This window comes from Bos taurus, chromosome 14, assembly GCF_002263795.3.
Source record: "Bos taurus isolate L1 Dominette 01449 registration number 42190680 breed Hereford chromosome 14, ARS-UCD2.0, whole genome shotgun sequence".
In the NCBI taxonomy this organism is placed as follows: Eukaryota; Metazoa; Chordata; class Mammalia; order Artiodactyla; family Bovidae; genus Bos; species Bos taurus.
In genome coordinates, this window is record NC_037341.1 from 73338235 (window position 1) to 73345818 (window position 7584).

A 7584-nucleotide genomic window follows, 5' to 3' on the forward strand; every position below is an offset into this window, starting at 1 on the left:
ACCTTTCAACCTTCACCCCGCGCGCCATTGGACGCGACTGGCATCCAGCCCCGCCTTAAGGCGGTACAGGAGCGCAAGTAAAGAGGATGCGCGTGCGCACTCCCTTGACCCGCGCTGATTGGGCGGGGCGGCGGGGTGGCTCCGTCAGCTGATGTTTGCATGTGAGCGCTAGTCTATTGGCCCTGACTTGAGGCGTGCAGAGATGACGTAGCTTGAGGCGTGCAGAGATTACGTAGAGAGGAACCGTTTTGGACGTTTGTTTTGTTGGTTAATCAAAACATCTTTCCCTTTTGGTGCTATTGTTCAGAAGAGTTGTTCAAAAGGTAAGAAAGAAAAAACATTTCAACAAAAGCTTGAATAATTCTCATTGGAAATCTTTGTGTTGATTCAGTCAAACAGTAGGGAATTAAGTTCTTTTTCTTATTTTCAAGGTCCTGATACCGTAGGTCCAAAGGAAAACAGCTAATTGAGAAAATGCCGCCTCTTGAAACGAGTATAGCGGTGGAAACAGATATAGCAAGGATTAAGTATCATATCGCACCAGAGCTTAAAGACCTATGCTTAATGATCAAAATTGCTCTTGTCGGAGCACTTGAAAAGTGTGAGAGAGCTGAGAGAACAGAAATGTTCAAGTCTGATGGGGCACAAAATCGAATTACTGAAGTGAACGCAAAACGAGAAATTTTCACAGCATGCAGAAAAAAGAAAAACAGAAAAAAGAATCAAGTAAAGAGAAGAAGGAAGACCTCGATGACCTGTCCAGGTGATAAAATCTACGCATAATAGGAATACCTGAAACAGAGGACAAAGCAAATGAAGGTCAAACTGTAATTAAGGAACTAACTGAAGAAATATTTTCAGAGTTAACAAACTAGATCCACAAGTAGAAAAGGCTCGAAGGGTGCCATTAAGTTTTAGTGAAAAGAAAGCAGTACCTAGATATATCCTGCTAGTTTTTTTAAATTGGAAGGGTAAAGAAAAAAAGTCCACAAGTATCTCAGAGAAGACAAGCCACTTATAAAAGGATGAAAGTTAGCCTGACCTCACATTTTTCCCTTGCAACTGTAAATGCCAGAAAACAATATCTGCAGTTTTCGCTCAGAGGCTCAGTATTATCCTGCTCTTTACGACCCCATGGACTGTCAGGCTCCTTGGACCGTGGGATTCTCCGAGCAGGAATAGTGGAGTGGGGTGCCATTTTCTCCTCCAGAGGATCTTCCCCACCCAAAGATGGAACAGGTGTCTCTTTTGCCTCATTCATTGGTGGCAGGTGGATTCTTTACCACGTGGGAAGCCCATCTATGGTTTTAAGGGAGAATAGTTTTGAACCAATTAGATGTCCTGACAAGTTATTTCTGTACCAAGGCAATTGGAAGCATTCACACATATGCAGAGGCTGAGAAGGTATATCTTTTAAGTACTGCCATTGAAAACTTTGTTAAGTGATGTATTGCAGCCAACAAATAACATGGATTAAAATAATAAGAGTAAGGAAGCAACGGTATAAAAAAATCGGTGTAAGATTTAGTTAAACAGCCTTAAGGTTACAATGTTACATAGAATTATAAAACTAAATGCAAACAAATATGTAAACTGGGTCTAAAATTTCAGCTTATGTCTTTATAAGCTTAAAAGGCATGCTAAATGTTCAATATGTAAAAAAAAAATACTGCTTTATTTTTAGCATGTAAAGATATGCATGTTCTTAAGTTAAACATGTAAAATAAAAGGACTTTGTCACTGTGGACAGAACCTGTAGAATAAAGGCATATCAAATGTTAACCTAACAAAATGGGAAAACCAGTAGTACAGTTTTATTTCCTCTAGTTTTAATTATAGGAGTGGGGAAGTAGCAAATTTGTAATGCTAATACTAGTAGTGTAAAAAGAAACTTTATAAATCATTGATTGGGGTGGTAGTGGATTGAAACCTTATTTAAAGTACATCTTGCCTGTGGAAAATCAGTACCTACTGCTTTATGTAGTAGATCATTGTAGGTAAATTTGACAATAAATGCTACAAATAGGACATATTCAAATTGTAGGGGAAGTGGTGAAAAACAGCAAGGAAGCATTAAAATTGGCATAAAATAGATTGATACAGGTACTGCTGAGTTACCACACTCAAACTGGTTAAATATTCCTATTTTTTTAAAAGATTGAAATTGGGTCAAAAATCAATCTATAATCCTGGATACCCACATTTGTAGAAAACCGTAAAAGAGTTTAAAGGTAATGAAAACAATGAGTTATAAGGGAGCAATATTTTTATTAGACAACTCAAGCTATAACATATTTATAAAATATACTGTACAGTTAAGATGCTTTATGTGGTAGATAACATGGCATTCATTGTAAAATAAATGTTCAATGTCTTCCTATGAGTGATAGCTTTACTGATGTATACATGTTTTTAAAAATTGTACATTTATAATTGGTACACTTTATATACTTAGAATTAGTAAAGTAATCCTTTAAAGAAAATACACATCGCAAAAACTGTTAGACTGTGACTTCAATACTTAAACCATTTAGTAAGCCAAATAAATGAAAAGTTGAGATAATTAAGTAAATAGTTTAGAGGTGTATGTGCATTTACATTATTTTCAAATTGTCCTGAAACATTTCTAAGTGATCTTATACTAGGGTGCAGAGAAAACTTTAATATATTTCTAGAAATCACAAATTATCACATTACAAAAAAGCCTAGGAGCTAAGTTAAATGCTGAAAAATAACATATTTGAAAATTTTTACTGTTATGAAATAGATTATAATAAATGGTGATAATTTAGGAACTGCAACAATAAGAACATTATGTGTTGTATATTCTGGGATGGATGTACAAAAGGCAGGGAGCTAGGAAGGAGAATACTAGGTGAAGAATGGCATATGCACCTAGGAAAGACCTAGTTACTGAACTTTGTAAATTTTGCTACCTTCCAATTCTAAGTAGTGGATTTACTTCAATATAAACTATTCTAAGTGCCACAGTTAACTTCTTGTTCAATTGCTAACTTGTTCAGTTACAACGCCATGGACTGCAGCACACTAGGTTTCCCTGTCCTTCACTATCTCCCAGAGTTTGTTCAAATTCATGTCCTTCGAGTCATTGAGGCCATCCAGCCATCTCATCCTCTGTAGCCCCCTTCTCCTCCTGCCTTCACTCTTTCCCAGCATCAGGGTCTTTTCAAGTGAGTCAGTTCTTTGCATCAGGTGGCCAAAGGATTGGAGTTTCAGCTTCAGCATCAGTCCTTCTAATGAATATTCAGGACTGATTTCCTTTAGGATGGACTGGTTTCATCTCCTTGCAGTCCAAGGGACTCTGAAGAGCCAGCTCCACAATTCTAAAGCATCCGTTTTTTCAGTGCTCAAGCCTTTTTTACGGTCCAGTGCTCACAGTCTGTAATGACTACTGTAAAAACCATAGTGGCAGATTTTTCACAACTGAATTTTACCATAATGAATGCTAAGGACTTAACAGTTGACTCTTTAAAGAAAGAGAAGCTAAATTCTCAACCCTCACCACCAACCTGCCCCTCTCCCCATCACTGTTTTGTTATTCCTTTCTCAGACATCTATATAATTCTTCTTGCTCTACAATCTATTGAAAAGTATCCTCCTCAGAAAAGCAGCGTGAGCATTGCCTGGGAGCTTGTTAGGAACGTGGTACATCAAGGTAACAGTGGCACAGATTAGATTATGAACTGTATTATTAAGCATCTATAAAGCTCAGTCCACACAGTGCATTGTACATTATGAACATTTAGTAAGTGTTAAATAGTGTTAGAATCTAGAAACAGGTTCGTTCAAGCAGTGTTATTGTATGAGAGATTTTGTGATTAAACTAGGCTGTTGCAGCATCCCTCTTTAAATCAACAATTTGGGCTCATTTTCTAAATACTTCAGATGAGAACTAGTGCTTCTGCTTTTCTTTGTAAAGAGGGAACACAAGGAAAACTCACTGAGCAATCCAAATTTTAAAACGTTGAAGGAGTACAATTTAAAATGGTAGGAAGACAATTTCCCCAGTGGTCCAGTGCTTAGGAATCCACTTCCCAATGCAGGGGATGCTGGTTTGGTCACTGGTCACGGAACTAAGATCCCACATGCCACACCCACATGCCACAACTACTGGGTGTGCGTGCTCACTCAGCCCACGCACAGAGAAGCCCGAAGAGAAGTCTTTGCACTGCATTGCAACAGGAGAAGCCTCCACACCGCAACAAAGACCCAGAACAGCCCAAAAATGCATAAAAAAGATCAAGGAGAATGAAAGAATGAACCTTTCTCTAGTAAATAAAATAACCATGAAGTAGATTGAAATTAGATATTTCAAGGTTTCTGAATAAAATACCCATTTACAGCAGCTATATATAATTGATAACAGGTAGATAAGAGCATTGGTGATAATTGTAATAGTAGCTTTAGTAAGTTACAGGACTTTTTGACTCGTGAATGATCTATTCCCCTGAAGGCAATATAACACCTTTCTGTTAGCAACGGAAAACCAGACCAGTGATGCTCAAATTTAAATATGCAAACCAGTTGCCTGGGAAGATCATGGTGGTGGTTTAGTCACTAAGTCGTATCTGACTGTTACAACTCCATGGACTGTAGCCCGCCAGGTGCTTCTGTCCATGGGATTCTCCAGGCAAGAATACTGGAGTTGATTGCCATTTCCTTCTCCAGGGGATCTTTCCGACCCAGGAATCAAACCCTGGTCTCCTGCATTGCAGGCAGATTATCAACTGAGCTATGAGGGAAGATCATATTAAGATGCAAATATTGATTCACTAAGTTTAGGGTAAAGTTGAGATTTCTTGTGAGTCCCTGTGGGGTGTTGTTGCTGCCACTTTGAGTACCTACCACACTTTCAAGAAGAACAATAATAAAAACTATGTTGTATCTACTGTCCATGAAAATGAGGCTCAAAAAAGGTAATTGGCTTAAGACCACATAGTAAGTATCAGAACCAAATGTGACCTCAAGGTCAGTTTATACCATCTATACAATCCTGTCTTCATCCATACTACAACACCTACGTAGAAGATTGTTGTGAGGAAAAAATTCACATAATGAATAAAGCTCATTACTTCAGGTAAGGTACATAGTTCAGAAAATATTGGCTCATGGAGGGGAAAATGAATTTTGTTTGTAACATGTTGAGCATGATTTGTGACAGGGACATTTCTGAATAAGTCAGACAGGTATTTAGAAATTCAGGTCCAGAGCCAGAAGAGATGTCATGATTGGAAATTTAGGTTTTAGCTTTCTGACTTGAAGCCGGCATTTGTATCCATCAGAAATCACCCTGGAAACAATGATAGGAAATAGAAGAAAAAGAAAAGGAGGTTAAACCTTAAGGGCTATACCTATATTTGATGGGTAGTTGTTAAAGAAGAATGAAATATATTCAAACTTATAGTTTCAACTGAATTAAACCAAAAATAATGCACTACAATCACTGAGTTAAATAATGAATAGGAGAACATTTTATCTTTAAAGAATTATGCGATGCAGGAGACCTGGGTTCATTCCCTGGATCAGGAAGATCCCCTGGAGAAGGGAATGGCAACCCACTCCAGTATTCTTCCCTGGAGAATTCCATGGACAGAGAAGCCTGGTGGGCTACAGTTCATGGGATCGCAAAGAGTCAGACACAACTGTGCTAACACTTTAGATTTTTTAACTTTATAAAAAATCTGTAGTAGCACACATTATTCCATTATTGATTCTAATTTTGTGATTCACTATTACATGTCTGTATCTAGTTAATTTTTGCAACTGGTGGTAGTTATGTTCTCTAAAGTTTCTTAAGAAACACTGAATTAGTGAATACTATATCACTGTCCCTAGAAGAAATACAGAATTAGGTTTCTACAAGCCTCTGATCACATTACTATCACCAAATGATGGATGCATAACCTTGTTTTAAGATACCTTATTTAGTACTGTTGTTAATTCACTGACATCAAACCCATGGCCAATAGAACTGTAACTCATGGCTTCAGTTAATCTTCATTCAGTTCAGTCCAGCCGCCCAGTCGTGTCTGACTCTCTGTGACCCCATGAACCACAGCACACCAGGCCTCCCTGTCCATCACAACTCCCAGAGTTTACTCAAACTCACGTCCATTGTGTCAGTGACGTCATCCAACCATCTCACCCTCTGTCTTCCCCTTCTCTTCCTGCCTTCAATCTTTCTCAGCATCAGGGTCTTTTCAAGTGAGTCAGTTCTTTGCATCAGGTGGCCAAAGGATTGGAGTTTCAGCCTCAGCATCAGTCCTTCTAATGAATATTCAGGACTGATTTCCTTTAGGATGGACTGGTTGGATCTTCTTGCAGTCCAAGGGACTCTCAAAAGTCTTCTCCAACACCACAGTTCAAAAGCATCAATTCTTTGGTGTTCATCTTTCTTTACAGTCCAACTCTGACATCCATACATGACCACTGGAAAAACCATAGCTTTGACTAGATGGAACTTTGTTGGCAAAGTAATGTCTCTGCTTTTTACTATGCTATCTAGGTTGGTCATAGCTTTTCTTCCAAGGCACAAGTGTCTTAATTTCAAGGCTGCAGTCACCATCTGCAGTGATTTTGGAGCCCAAAAAATTAAAGTCAGCCACTGTTTCCACTGTTTCCCCATCTATTTGCCATGAAGTGATGGGACCAGATGTCATGATCTTCATTTTCAGAATGTTCAGTTTTAAGCCAACTTCTTCACTCTCCTCTTTCACTTTCATCAAGAGGCTCTTTAGTGCTTCTTTGCTTTCTGCCATAAGGGTGGTGTCATCTGCATATCTGAGGTTATTGATATTTCTCCCAGCAATCTTGATTCCAGCTTCTGCTTCATGTAGCCCAGCGTTTCTCATGATGTACTCTGCATATAAGTTAAGTAAGCAGGGTGATAATATACAGTCTTGATGTACTCCTTTCCCAATTTGGAACCAGTCTGTTGTTCCATGTCCAGTTCTAACTGTTGCTTCCTGACCTGCATACATATTTCTCAAGAGGCAGGTCAGGTGGTCTGGTATTCCCATCTCTTAAGAATTTTCCAGAGTTTGACTTTGCCAAAGTCAAAGGCTTTGGCATAGTCAATAAAGCATAAGTAGATGTTTTTCTGGAACTCTCTTTCTTTTTCAATGATCCAATAGATGTTGGCAATTTGATCTCTGGTTCCTCTGCCTTTCCTAAAATCAGCTTGAACATCTGGAAGTTCACAGTTCATGTACTGTTGAAGGCTGGCTTGGAGAATTTTGAGCATTCCTTTACTAGCGTGTGAGATGAGTGCAGTTGTGTGGTATTTTGAGCATTCTTTGGCATTGCCTTTCTTTGGGATTGGAATGCAAACTGACCTTTTCCAGTCCTGTGGCCACTGCTGAGTTTTCCAAATTTGTTGGCATATTGAGTGCAGCACTTTCAAAGCATCGTCTTTCAGGATTTGAAATAGCTAAACTGGAATTCTATCACCTCCACTAGCTTTGTTCATAGTGATGCTTCCTAAGGCCCACTTGACTTTGCATTCCAGGACTTGACTTTGCTCTAGGCAGTTAATCTTACCTAACACATATTTTCTCTATGAAG

At 38.7% G+C, this 7584-nt stretch overlaps 1 long non-coding RNA gene across 1 annotated transcript; it reads left to right on the top strand.

The window, feature by feature from the left end:
* Window positions 1–221: 221 nt before the first annotated feature.
* LOC100848906 (uncharacterized) lies at window positions 222–2383 on the top strand. The gene is made up of 2 exons (XR_139487.6): window positions 222–323; window positions 432–2383. It is a non-coding gene; the product is annotated as an uncharacterized lncRNA (long non-coding RNA).
* Window positions 2384–7584: the final 5201 nt, after the last annotated feature.